Source organism: Bos mutus, chromosome 9 (genome assembly GCF_027580195.1).
Source record: "Bos mutus isolate GX-2022 chromosome 9, NWIPB_WYAK_1.1, whole genome shotgun sequence".
NCBI lineage: Eukaryota > Metazoa > Chordata > Mammalia > Artiodactyla > Bovidae > Bos > Bos mutus.
The window spans coordinates 98,919,624-98,934,161 of NC_091625.1; the positions used below are offsets into that span (position 1 = coordinate 98,919,624).

Below are 14,538 nucleotides of genomic sequence, written 5' to 3' on the forward strand. Positions count from 1 at the left end.
CTTCAGTAGCACTTGCCTACCCCCCACCGTAACACACAACAGTGCAGACCGCCTGCCGTGTTCTCATAAATCTGGCCAGAAAGAGAGGCTTTCTGTTCCCTGCATTTCATACTGGTAGCCCCAGCGAAAGTTTCAAGTTCATAAATACACATTTTCAGTAGGGTTTTTGGCCCAGACTTTGAGTTGTCTAATGGAAGAAAAAAAAATTCAAGTCGAGTTTATTGCAGTTTGAGAAGATTTGGAAAAGGATTCAAGACAAATATTTCTGGGCTGAGAACATGTGTGAGGGCACCATGCCCTCCCAGAAGTCTTCTGCTGGTGATGCCGAGCAGTAATAGGAGACGGAAGTCTGCTGGCTATTCCCGGAGCTGCCTGACTCACCCCCTACCCGGGAAGCGATCCTTATTATTTCTGCATCACTTGTCCATCTGTGAGATGTGATTGCACGGTAAGGCTGTAACCTTCAGGCATCCTTGAATTTGGGGTTGTCTGCTGGGATCCGTCCTTCAGCAACTTCCTGGAAGCAGCTGGGGGAAATGTGGGCGGGGTGGGCCCAGGCACAGAAGGACGTGGATTTGCTGGGTTGGGATGTTGGCAGCAGAGCCTGGGGTAATCGCAGAGACCAGAAATGTTTGTCATATTATGCCCAAAAGGTTTTTTGCAGGACAGGAAGGCTTGAAATACCTCCCAAGTTTAGGGTCTGGGTCATATGCCAAGGGATTAGCTGTATGGTTTTCATAATGGCTTAGAGAAGCTGAAGACAGATGTGTTTTAAAGCCTTTACAGGGTAGTAGTTTCCTTTGACTTAAACTTGGGAGGTTAGGGTTAGCAGATGTAAGTTTTTATGTACAGAATAAACAACAATATCCTCCTGTATAGCACAGGGACTGTATTCAATATCCCACCATAAACCATAATGGAAAAGAATATACAAAAAGCATATATATGTGTGTGTGTTCGTGTGTGCTCAGTCAGTCATGTCTAACTCTCATATATATAGAGCCATCCCCCATATAACTGATTCCCATGTGGCTTGGTGGTAAAGAATCTGCCTACCGATATAATACAGGAGACACAGGAGACCTGGGTTCGATTCCTGTGTCGGGAAGATCTCCTGGAGGAGGAAATGGTAACCCACTCCAGTGTGCTTGCCTGGAAGGAGGGCTGCAGTCCATGGGGCCATGAACTGAGGCTCCGACTGAGAGACTGAGCATGTATATAACTGAATCACTTTCTGTACAGCAGAAATTAGCACCTCATTGTAAATCACTTCAATAAAAAGATTTATTAAAGTGATAACATGAAGGAACAAACAGCAAATAAGTAAAAAGCTTAGATGTAAGAGACATGTCTGCATTCCTGTAATAAAGTCATATTTTCTGCAAAAAAAAAAAAAAGAAACTTGAGTAGGGTGGCGGGGGAGGGGCCTCCAGGCCCTTTCTAGATCAGTTGTCATAACATCCTAGTAAATGCACTCAGGTATTCCAGATCAGCCAGGTGGAGTGCAACTGGGTTTCTTCATGCAAAGACTGAGCTCTTTGCTGGGCATCTCTTCCTGCAGTCATTGTACCTGTGGTTCTGTTCAGTGCTGAGAGTGAGGAAGCTGGAAGTCGGGCTGAAGAGGCCGTGATGCAGTATCCATCGGATACGTCAGGAACGCCATGTGAATTGGAAGGGGTGGGGGACGTGCGAATGGGCGTCAGTCCTGTGCACATGTTTAAAGATGGCTTGGCAGCGAGTGGCTCCTCTGACATGCAGCAAGTTTACAACTAAAGCATCAAATAACCCTCATGGAAGAGACTAGAATGTTCTGTAACTTTAAGGTGTGTGACCAGACAGTGCAGTAATATCTGTTCTACTAAATGAACAGTCTTACAGTGCTTACCAAAGGAAAAAAATGTCCATGGTTTAAAAATGGCTCTTCATCCTCCTATTTAATCCATTTAGTTAAAAAAATTCAGGGGGGGTGGGAATCAGCATTTGTTATTTTCCTTGAATTTCAAGAAGCCGTGATTGAGCACGAGTCAGGACTGAATCCCCATTCAAGGCGCAAAGAGCGAGGATTCGTCTGCAGGTTCCAAGTACTTGTTCTGAGCAAGTGATGTATTGTAATTAAGCCCTGAGATGTAGAGGACCCAGAGCTGAAAATGATTTTTGCCAATTAATTCTGATTAGCTTGTGAAGACAGTGAGGGCAGGAATCATTAACTATCCTGCTCGGCCAGCATGTAGCGGCTGCCCACCCAGGTCACGTCACACAGGGTCACCTTGAATGCGCGCCCGGCCTCTCTCTGGAGCTTTCTTCTCTGGGGCCATCAGAGCTCGAAGATGCACGGAAGTCTGCACTTGGCTTGGCAAAGTAGTTCAGGCATCACTGTGTCCTGAGGGGGTCGTGACCTTAGGACAGACGGATGGACAGTAACAGGAGTCCCAGGAAAGATCCGTTCTTCCTTATCTCTTCCTGTAGCCTTTTACAGGAGGTTTAACCATAGGGGCTCATATTCATTGAAAACTTACATTGTATGGAGTAAAAGAGAAGCACTCTACGTATGGGGTCACAATAGACCCCTGACACTGGTATTGTTAAAACCCATGTGGCGGCTATCTTGTGTGGGGACTCAGAGCCAGATTGCCTGGATTCGTTTCAGCGCCACCATCTACGAGCTGTGTGACTTCGGGCACTTTCCCTAACCTCTCTGAGTCCTAGCTGCTCATCTAGAAAATGGGGATATCGGAAGCTCTGGGTCTCATAGGTCTGTTCTAGTGATGGAGTGGTAAGATGTATCAAGTCCTAAGCTCCTTTGCTGTCTTTTTAATATGAACTGGTAACCTGACTCTGGCTAGGCTAAAGAAGGTGAATTCAGAGGAGAAGGCACTGTGGCATTCTGTCACTGTTGGCTTTTCGAGGGTTTTAGGGGACCTGAGTGGGTGTAAGCTTGTTGCTGTGGGTTCCAGCTGAGGATCACGCTGTTGGAAATGCCCGCGGTGTCTGTTGACACATCACACCCAGGCCATCCTCGTGGTGGAGGATGCACTGGGTGGAAATCGGTTTGGGTTATGTGCAGAGTGAGCCGGCTTTTGCTGGCAGCAGACTTGCTCTCGGGGCTGAGGAAGAAAGTGGACGAGGTGTCATTTGCTCTCGGGGCTGAGGAAGAAGATGGACAAGGTGTCATTTGCTCTCGGGGTTGAGGAAGAAGATGGACAAGGTGTCATTTGCTCTCGGGGCTGAGGAAGAAGATGGACAAGGTGTCATTTGCACAGACTTTGGCTCCGCTCAGCTTGGACACTGTGGTCCCGAGTGTGCAGGTGATCTACACGCCTGTAACGCGATCAGCGTTTGTTAGAGTAAAGAACATCCATTTCAATTTCTGCTGAGGAATGCCCTTCTGTTGGACTAACAGATGCTGCCCAGAGCTCGGGCCCATATATCTCCCAGGAGCCCGGGACCCCAAACGTTAATGCATCTTAACATCGATAAGATGAGTGGGAAATGTAAAAAGTGGGCAGTGAGGAATGTGTGCGATGCAGCTGCTTTATTGAGGTAATTTTTCCTTTAGTTGAGTTATCTTCAGCAGCTTTTCAAGTTGAGCAAAAAGACAAAAATAAAATCCAATGAGCTTTGGGGGAAATATACTAATTTATCAATTCTCTTATTAGTGTCATTTGTAGCAATGTGGAAGGATCTAGAGATTATCATACTGAGTGAAGTAAGTCAGACACAGAAGGACAAATATATGATATTGCTTATAGTGGAACTGAAAAAAACGGTACAAATGAACTTATTTATAAAACGGAAATAGAGTTACAGATGTAGGAACAATCTTATGCTTACCGGGAGGCAAAGGGACAGGGGATAAATTGGAGGATTGGGGTTGACAGATACACACTGCGTATACGATAGATAACTAATAAGGACCTGCTGCACAGCACAGGGGACTCGACTCTATACTCTGTAATCACCTATATGGGAAAAGAACCTAAGAGTGAATATATGTATATATATGTTAACTGATCCACTTTACAGCAAAAAACTAGCACAACATTATAAATCAACTGTACTCCAATAAACATGTAAAAAAAACAAAAAAAAAAAAAAATCGTTCTGATTATAAAGGAATGAATCTTCACTGAAGAACATTTAGGAAAAAATAGAACTATAAACAGAATAAATTAAAGAAATTAAATCAACACTGTTAATGGATGTATATACATATAAGTGTGTGTAAAGTGAAAGTTGCTTGGTCACGTCTGACTCTTTGTGACCCCATGGACTGTACAGTCCATGGAATTCTCCAGGCCAGCATACAGGAGTGAGTAGCCTTTCCCTCCTCCAGGGGATCTTTCCAACCCAGGGACCTAACCCAGGTCTTCTGCATTGCAGGCGGATTCTTTCCCAGTTGAGGCACACGTGTGTAAAACAGAGATTATGCAGTGTGAAGAAAAGTGTCTTTTTTTTCCAATCTTTAGCATATGCAGTGAACATTTCTCCGTACCATTCAGTACTCTCCTTAAAGTGTGGTTTTGCGTGCTGCCTTAGAGTCCATTGTCTATTTGAATGTGATTTACAAAATGATTGACCTGATATAAAATAATATTTAAGTGTCTCACTATTATAGCCAAAGTGGCAATGAGCATCCTATTTTATACATCTTTGTGTATCTGACTGGTCCCTTAGGATAGATTCCTTGAAGTGTATTTAGTGCATCTAAGTATATAAATCCTTCAAGGATGTCCATACTTTTGCCAAGGGTACCCTCGAGTGACGTGCCAAGTTCTCACCTCACCCTCGCAGTGGGAGGATGGCCGCACGTCCTCAGCAGTTCTGCGAAGGCGCTTGTTTAGGGCTCTGAGTTCTACTCTGTGTCTCGTCTTGTCTAAACTTCTAATATTTCTCCTTAATTTCTAATGTTAGACAAAAGGTGATCTTCCTCCTTATATAAATTCAATCTCACTGAAATAGACTAAGTGAGAAGGAAGACCCCTTTCTCCTTGTTGATTTCCAGCGACAGCTTTAGTGAGTCATCTTTCCTAATTCTTGCTCACATTTATCACACTGTACATATGCACAGGCAAATGTAAGTATTTGTGATACAATTAGAATCACATGGATACACTATCAGGTATCTTGCCTTTTTCTTTTCATTTAAAATAAAGACATCTTTTCTTTATTTTCTCAACATCATTGTGTTGAGACAATGTTTCTTTACATAGATGTAAAATGATTGTCTGTATTACTCCCTCATCAAAAAGGAGACAATGGGCACCACTGTAATTCTTTTTTAATTTTTGGACCATACCACAGGGCTTGTGCTATCTTTATTGGTTGACCAGGGATTGAACCTGGGCCCTGGCAGTGTGGACCACCAGAGAATCCCCTATACATTCATTTTTGATTCTGCAGGATAAATTTCACATGAAGTTGTTTGATCTAACTGCTTTTGATAGCTGTCTCCAAACTGAGTCCAAAAAAGATTGTCTACTAATTTGGGGTTCCTCCAAAAGTACACGAGCAAGCTCATTTCCCCACATCTGTATCAACACTGGGTGTTATTTATATTTTTTGCTTTTTCTACTATGTTGGGTGAAAAATATTATCTCATTCTTTTTCTAATTTGCATTTCTTGTGTTTATTACAGCTAATTGTTCTATGTCCTTGTTGTATCAGAAATGGCTATGAGTTGTAGGATATATTTGTGGCTTCCCCACTGTATTTGGGTGGAGAAAATCACGTCAGAATATTCCAGTATTTCTGGTCTTAAGACAAAAAAGTTCACGTCTGCTTCCAGTTACTGCCTTGTTTTTCTGTTTCTCTTTCAAAACAACTTCTGTGTGTGTTTATGTGTGTATTTCTTTTTGGTATCTAATTGCTATAAATACGATAATCTGAAACTTAATTTGGACAAAGTAGAATGTTCCCCCTAAATTTACCCTCACACCGGCATCCCCATCTCATAAACTAGACCCATCAGTTCCTTATGGTAAAAGTCTTGGGGTTTTCTTTCATTCTTTTCCCCTTGGTGCTCAAACCCAACGTCATCAGCAAATGCTACCAATTTGAACTAAGAGAACCTCCTTGACCATTTACTTCTCATCTCTGATCCCAACAGTGCTTCATCTGTATGTGCCCTTAACAGCTCTCCCCTTTTCTGGAGTCCCGGCTGCCATTCTCGTCACCACGCATCATCTCTGTCCTCCCAGGAGCCCCTCTCCCATTCCGTCTCTGTTCCAGCCACGCTGCCCTCTGCAAACAGACAAGGTCATGGCCAACTTGGGGCCTGGCTCCAGCTCTTTCTTCTACCAAGAGTCCTTCCTTCCCATGGCCAGCTTTGTAATATGCAGATCTCATCTGAATGTCACGCTCTCTCCAGTTGCCCTGTTTTGACTGTGACATTTTTAAATCGATGGATGTTGACTTATCTCTAAAGCTCCAGGAGTGTCTGCTCCATTCATGCCTCTGTTCCCAATGCCTGGAGCAGTGCCTGGTGTGACAAATGTTGACTTAACCAATGACTTGGCAGATACATTCCCATTATACCTGCATTTTCTTGTGACCATGCCTTATTTATGAGGTTACCCAAGGCTGAAGATGGCTAATCTGTTCTGTTTTTGAGATAATTCCTAAACTTCTACCCTTCAAGGCCTTTCTCAGTCCTTAACCTGACGAGGTCTCCCCATTCTCTGAATCCTTGCAGCATCTTAGGCTTCTCAATGACACTTACGCTTTGCTCCGTATTTCATAGTTATTCATGTCTGTGTCCAATTACTCCAAGAGAATTTAAGCATTTTAATGGCTCGAATGATGTGTTTCTTAACCTGGTCCTCTCGCAGCCCCCAGCAGAGCCTCATATACAGAGGGGGTTTCTCTAGGACTATGTGCTTAATTGAGCCCATTCTTGTTATCAAAGGATGGCCTAGTATTTTCTCTTCAGTTCAGTTCAGTAGCTCGTCATGTCCAACTCTTTGCAACCCCATGGACTGCAGCACGCCAGGCCTCCCTGTCCATCACCACCTCCCAGAGCCTACTCAAACTCATGTCCATTGAGTCAGTGATACCACTTAACCATCTCATCCTCTGTCATCCCCTTCTCCTCCCGCCTTCAATCTTTCCCAACATTGGGGTCTTTTCAAATGAGTCACTTCTTTGCATCAGGTGGCCAAAGTATTGGATTATTTTAGGGCTTATAAAAATATACTACTTCATGAAACAGGCTGTGATCTGGTTCTTGATTTTAAGAAAAATATCCCGACCTTGGCAGTAGTTAGAGCTTTACAGACTCTGAACTGGAGCGAGGTTGGGAGGTGGCGGGTGAGGTCATCGGAGTCCGCTACCACTTAGATGTGAGAGCCCTGGCTGGCGATTCTCTCTAAAATCATGGCCACTCTCTTCCCAACTCAAAACTCTCTGGAAACAGTCCTCCCGCCTCTCTTTTTCTTGATTTGGCAACCCCAAGTTGGCCCTGCTTGTCTCTGCACGTATCTCCAAGGGGTGTCGTATTTCTAGTCTCCTGATGAATCTGGCTGCTGGTAGCTGTGACCTCTGGACTGCCATGGCTGGTGACATCACCGCAGGCTGTCTGCACTCTAAGTGACAAGGCCTGCCACCGGCTCCGTCTTCCCCTCTGGCTTGGAGAGTTGAGGCAGGGAACGCTTGCAGGCAGGAGCGCGGAAGGCGAAGAGACGGGGAAGGCTGCATTTCGGGGCTCCCAGGGTGGCTGAAGTGGACAGCGGGCTGTGAGGGGAGGGGGAGAACCTGCTCTGACATTTTTATGAAACGCCATCCTGGGGGCAACGCCCTCCTGGGCCCACGGCTGACCATGGCTGCGCTCAAACTTGAACACCTTGCTGCCAAGTCATCTTTTGCCTCACAAGTCTCAGAGGCTGGGCTGGACAGCTGGTCCTAAGTATATCTTTGAAAAAAGCAGCATAGATTAGAAACAGAGGTATCCACCCCCCTTTTCCTAATTTCCTTTGTTTTACTCATCTTCAAGTTTCCAATACTGTAATTTTATCTGCTACCAAGATGCCAACAATAAGCCATTTTCCATGATACCATCATTATCCTAGAGCTTCCTATAGAATTTGCTCATGTTGTAGGATTGATCTTTGCTTTTCCTCATGCCTCAAGCTTTTTGCTTGCAGTTCCTTTTCTAAAGGAGCAGAGACTAGACGGCGGACCTTGCCTTTGTGGTGGGGGTCGGCTGTGGAGAGTGGCAAGGATGAGTGCAAGGGGACAAAGATGCATGGGAGGGGGTGAGGCTGCTGTCATTCTACAGTGTTGGTGGACAGTGACCAGCAAGTCTCATGAAAGTACTGGAAGGAGATGAAAGTTTTTCTTTGCTGTCATTCATCTGCTTAAATTTTCACCTTTGGAGAAATAATTTTCGTTCCTAGGAGCACCATCAGACTGGAGAGAATGGGCAGGCTGGCGCATAAGAGAGTTAAATAAATGCACCCCTTGATGACGGGGACTGACTAGGGGGCATGTGACTGTGATGAATAGGAGGTGCGGATACAGGAGCAGAAGGCAGTTCAGCCAGCTCTAGCATGGGACGCCCTGGGGTGCTTGCAGAGCTTGGAAAGGACTCAGATGTCTTGCCTTCCTTGGAGGTGGGAGTAAGAGCCCTGACCACAGAGACTCCAGCTCAGCTCATGTGTGTTGAGCTCCTTTCCAAGGAGGCAGTTCCCATTTCTAGCCCATCACGGAAAATAGGACTTTGTAAAGAGACTGCCTGCAATCCAGGACACCTCAATTTGATTCCTGGGTCCAGAAGATCCTCTACAGAAGGGATAGGCTACCCACTTCAGTGTTCTTGGGCTTCCCTGGTGGCTCAGATGGTAAAGAATCCACCTGCAATGCAGGAGACCTGGGTTTGATTCCTGGGTTGGGACGATCCCCTGGAGAGGGCATGGCAACCCACTCCAGTATTCTTGCCTGGACAGAGGAACCTGGTGGGCTTCAGTCCATGGGGTCGCAAAGAGTCAAACATGACTGAGTGACTAAGCACAGCACACAGCACCAAATTCACAGTCACATGTGTCTCCTGCTGACATTCGAGGGGCAATTCTAGCCTATTGTGTCTGGCACAGTGAGGGACAGACATGGCTTTCTGGGTTACCTATATAGTGGGGTTTAGTCGCTCAGTCATGTCCGACTCTTGTGACCCCATGGACTGTAGTCTGCCAGGCTCCAGTCTGTAGAATTCTCCAAGAAAGAATACTGGAGTGGGTTGCCATATTCGTCTCAGTGGGATTTTCCTGACCCAGGGATTGAACCAGGTTTCCTGTATTGGCAGGAGGACTCTTTACCACTGAGCCAGAGGGAAACCCAAATACACATGTGCTCAGTCACTCAGTCGTGTCCGACTCTGTTCGACCCCATGGACTGTAGCCTGCCAGGCTCCTCTGTCCATGGGATTCTCCAGACAAGAATACTGGAGTGGGTTGCCATGCCCTCTTCCAGGGGATCTCCCCAACCCAGGGGTCAAATCTGGGCATCCTGCATTGCAGGCAGCTTCTTTACCATCTGAGCCTCAGGGGAATATGTACACACATGTGCGAGTGATGATGAATCTGTATTCTCCATTGGAAGACTTCCCAGCAGCAGCACTGTTAACTTTTGAGGCCCGATCATTGTCTCTGTGGGTCTGTCCTGTGCAACGTGGGGTGCTTAGCAGTATTCCTGGCCTCTACTCACTGAAAGTTAGTATCACTACCCAGGGAGAATTGCCTATTGGAAGGGAGCTGTTGGAATGCTTTGGGGATGTTGGTGGCTCTAAACAGAACAGGGCAAGGAAGTAGGACTGGGGCAAGTGGGTTTGCAGGGTGGAGCCAAGGCACCTTCACCAGGTGGGAAGGAAGCGCCAGAACACAAAACTAGAGATGGAAGTGGACTCAGAAATAAGAAGTCATGCCTTAAGTAAAAATAGCCACTGTTTATTGAGCACTAGGTTTCTGTCAAAAGTTTTAAGTGCATTACCTCATGTAATCTTCACACTCACTCACTGAGGGTCAGAGAGATGCAGAGACCTGTTCAAGTTACTATTTTGGATTGGAAGACGTAGGAGTTTTTCTATGGGCTCTGAATCAATCAATATTCTATAACTCAATCTAACCCTGTGCCAGACGCTTGCCCTGTTCCCTCTTTGCATTGTCAAGATCCCAAAGCGGTGAAGGTCAGGGGTGGGAAACTCTACCTCTAAGACAAAGGCGTCATTTGTCATTTGGGAGATGGAGGTAGGAGGGAAGGCTCATTGGAGAAACAACACATAACTGTTTTATGGATATTTGTGTGTTTCCTTGATGGGAATGCCCCTGCTCATAATCTCTCAGAACACTTACTGTCTCACTCAGAAGAAAAGTCAAAATCTTCCCAGTGACTGCCCTTCCCCAGCTCTCAGACCCCTGCTTACCTACCCACCCCCCAACTGATCATGAGAGTCACTGCTGCCGGGGTCCTGGAACCCCAGCCATGTCAGACCTTTGCACACTGCGATTCCTTCTGCTAGAATGTTCTTCCACAGTCAGCTGTGTGTCTCGCTTCCTCACCTCCCTTGATGGCCTATCAGCACCTCTCTTAGGACTGTCCCTGTTCTCCACACAAGTGGCCTTCTAACTTGCTATGGATTCTACTTATTTCATTTTCTGTCTGACTTCCCCTTCTAGAATGCAAATCCCATAGAGATGAGAGGCCCTGTCTGTTATTCTCACAGCTGTAGACCTTAGAACAGTGTCTGGAATATAGTGGTTGAGGATGTACACGTTGGATACTCAGTCATGTCTGACTCTTTGCGACCCCATGGACTGTAACCTGCCAGGCTCCCCTGTCTGTGGGATTCTCCAAGCAAGAATACTGGAGTGGGTTGCCATTTCCTTCTCCAGAGGATCTTCCTGACCCAGGGATAGAACCCGGGTGTCTGCACTGCTGGGAGATTCTTTACTAAGCTATCAGGGAAGCCTCTGGCACTTGGTAGATGCTATTAATAGTAGTTTTGAGTAAATTTCCTGGCTGGGCAGGTTGGTGGGATAGAATGCAACATTCATGTGAAAGATACATTCAAGCGCGTGAAGAAAGCTGAGCACCATCTCGAGAACCTCGTTCAATGTGTCTCTTCGAGCCCCTCTGCCCACCCGCCCAGTGAGACGCTGGTCTTGGGAACAAGGCTGAAAGTGTGGCATGGTGCGTTTTTTGAATAGTCACGGCCTGCTGGATTCTTGTGAATCTGAGGGTACCTTGGCATGAAAAGAATAATCACATTTAGGGGAATAAAAGTAATTGTTCCATATTGCTTAATACAACTAATAACTGTTTAATAAAGGATATAAAAATTTCTCTGCCTTTCACCTTAGTAAATGTCACTCAGTCTATAACATAATTACTTCAATTTTCCATTTAGGAAATTAATTCATTTCGAAGGCATGAAAAAGCAGCTGAGAAATTTTTCCTTCTGGCCAAAGACTTAGAGACTCAAATGGGTTCAAAGACCTCCCAGTCCTCCGAGGTCAAGAATAGAGCTTTCAAGTCGGCTAAATGGACTTCCACTTACGTCCCTGCTCCTTGAGTTTGACCTGAAGTAAATCAATTAAAGCAGATATGGGGTTCTCAGGTTTCTCTCTGTACCTTTCTTACTTTCTGTTTCTTCCTGCGGGGGACTTGCGAGATACAGAGATGGCTTAGCAGCAACATTAAATAAGGTGGAACGGACCTGGTACCTCCGGATCTTAGTTCTCTAATTGTGAAAAGGAGATGAGAAATAAATTGTGTTTAGTACCTACTGTGTGGGAGACATTCAGCTAGGCATTTGGCACGCCTTTTATTAATTCCCATACCTTTTGAGCTGAATAAATGAACAGGCAAATATTGAACACACAAATCTTGTCTAACATTTAATGGATGCCTATTATGCTAAGTATTTTACCTAAATTTTCTCAATTCACAGAAGAATTCTATAAGGTAAGAATTGTAATTCTATCATTAGCTCCATCTTCTAGATAAGAAAGTGTTCGGTGAAGGTAAATAATTTGCCCAAATCGCTTAGTTTATAAGTAGTAGAGTTGGATTTTGAGGTGGTGTTTTTCCGCAGGTGGTTGTTGTCTAGCAGCTAAGTGGTATCCGACTCTTTGAGACCCCCAGGGACTGCACCCTGCCAGGCTCTCTGTCCGTGTGATTTCCCAGGCAAGAATACTGGAGTGGGTTGCCATTTCCTCCTCCAGGGCATCTTCCCTACCTCGGGACCGAATCTGCCCCTCCGGCACCTCCTGTACTGGCACCTCCTGTACTGGCAGGCAGATTCTTTGCCACTGCACCGCCTGAGAAGCCCCCTTCCTAGGCTCAACAAGGCTCAGAAGCTTTCGATACATTTTTCAAAATCACCAGGCTCGTGCGTGGCGGGTCAGGCTGCAAAGTGCGTCTTCATTGCCTGGCTTGCTCTTCTTCCAGGTGGCTGCGAGCAGCGGTCAGGATGAGAGACTCCCTGATGGAACCGGAAAGGATCCCCGGATGTAAAATTGTGACCGGCTGCAGAGAGGCCCGCCTGTGGTGAGCCGGCGTGTGAGCGGAGCTGAGGGCTGTGGCCGCCTGCACCTCCGCCCACAGCGGGGCCTTCCCAGTGCAAGCTTCCCCAGCGTGCGGCCCAGAGCCCGCGGCTGAGGTTAGAGCCGCGTCACCGCGACCGCCTCTGAGTTCCCGCTCCGGAGCCGGGGAGCCTAAGGAATGTCTCTGGGAGCTGGGCCTCCAGAGACACAGAAATCCCTTCAGAGCAGGGCATTTCCTGTCTGAAATGAAGACATTCCTCATGGGTGACCAAACCCCAGACAAGCCCGTTTCTTTCTTGTTTTTATTTTTTTATTGGAATGTAATTGATTTACAATGTTGTGTTAGTTTCTGCAACTTTGAAAAGAGAGGTATTCTCTCTTTGACAGGACCTCTCAACTGACTTCAGAGGCTAAGCTTGGCCCAAACCACGTCCCTGGTTGAGGCTCCTTGAGGCTGGGACTGACAGGGGGGAGCGGTTGGCTGTGGACCGGAGGGGTCTTATCAGATGACCGTAGGCAGCCTCTGCATAAAAACCTGCTCCTGTGCGCATGGGTGCTCAGTCGCTCAGTTGTGTCCAACTATTTGCAGCTGGACGGACCGTAACCTGCCAGGATCCTCTGTCCATGGGAGTCTCCAGGCAAGAACATCCACCAAATACTAATAATTCCTAGTTTTCTTTGAGTAAGGAGACTCATAGTTCTGTGGCTTTTTGTTCTTTTCTTTTAGAGATAAATACGGATTGTGACTAATCTGGAGGAGGAAATGGCAACCCACTCCAGTATTCTTGCCTGAAAGATCCCATGGACAGAGGAACCCGGCAGCTACAGTCCAGAGGGTTTGCAAAGAGCACACAGCACAACTGACTGATACTTCTCTCCTTCCCCTGGCTGCCCCTCTCTCCCATGGCAAGGGCACAGCTGCCCAGAAGTGAACCTGTGGGTCTACCTGGTTCTACATCAACATCTTTCTCAGGGCCCAGTCCCTGCTGTCAACAGAGAGCATCCTTAGTCAGTGCCTGTCACTCACCCCGGGAGGTGGGGCCGTCTAGTCCTCCAGAATGATGCTCTTTTCCTTAAACCGCCTGACACTGCTCCCTGGGAGGGTGTACAGACTGAGGAGTGCAGGAGGGCTGCCAGCAGATTGTTCAGACCTCACAGGCTTTGTGGCTAGAAGGGGAAGGCTGACAGCTGAGGGAATTCAACAGGCAGTGCTCAGGGGACTGGGTATGTTTCAAGAATCCACTGATGGAGATACAAGCACCACCCCCCTCTCCCTCCTTATGTGCCAACATCAAATGCAGACAGATCAATGGGCTATCGTTATTAAAAATAATCATCAAAAGGATTTTCCTCAAAGAGGACATTCTTTTCAAACTATGTTGGATCGTTCCTTTCTAAAACCTAGGAGTTGCCGGTGAGAAGATCAGGGGCTTTCCCCCTTAATCTACGGATTTAGGAATTCAGACTCTCGTGAGGCTTGTTGCAGGAGGTGGAGGAATAGGCTCTGGGATTCTTGATGTGAACCGGTGGGTTTGTCCCCAGTTCATACTGCCGACAGCAGACTCTTCCTGCGCTCTTCATCTGGTTTCCCAAGATTCTCCACTGATGATGTTCACCACTCGAATTTAAAGGATTAAAAAAAAATGCACAAAATGATGAGACAAGGCAAGCTGAGCTTGATGAGCAAAAAAATGTGTCATTTACTGAGGTGAGGATGTAGGTACAATGCATATCTTTAACAGTTATGTTTCAGGTGGAGCATATGCCCAACAGTTATCAGGTTTAATATTTTAAGAGTCAGAGAAAGAATTGTAATTAATTTCTGTTCATCAGGATTGGGAGCCTCTCAGGAACACGTGTAGTGCTGGGAAAAGCAGTTCGCTGAGGTAACAAGAAATTGGCCTTTGGTTCTGCATGAAGAGGAACCAGGAGGCTGGGTGAGTGTCTGGCATGGTTAGTGCCTCAAATGCCGCTTATCTGCTGGAGAAGGGATGGGCTACCCACTCCG

At 46.3% G+C, this 14,538-nt stretch overlaps 1 long non-coding RNA gene across 1 annotated transcript; it reads left to right on the plus strand.

Moving 5' to 3' along the window:
• The first annotated feature begins 324 nt into the window (after positions 1 to 324).
• On the plus strand, positions 325 to 14,470 carry LOC138989244 (uncharacterized). Its single transcript, XR_011465488.1, has 3 exons — positions 325 to 448; positions 12,436 to 12,646; positions 14,364 to 14,470. It is a non-coding gene; the product is annotated as an uncharacterized lncRNA (long non-coding RNA).
• The last annotated feature ends 68 nt before the right edge of the window (positions 14,471 to 14,538 follow it).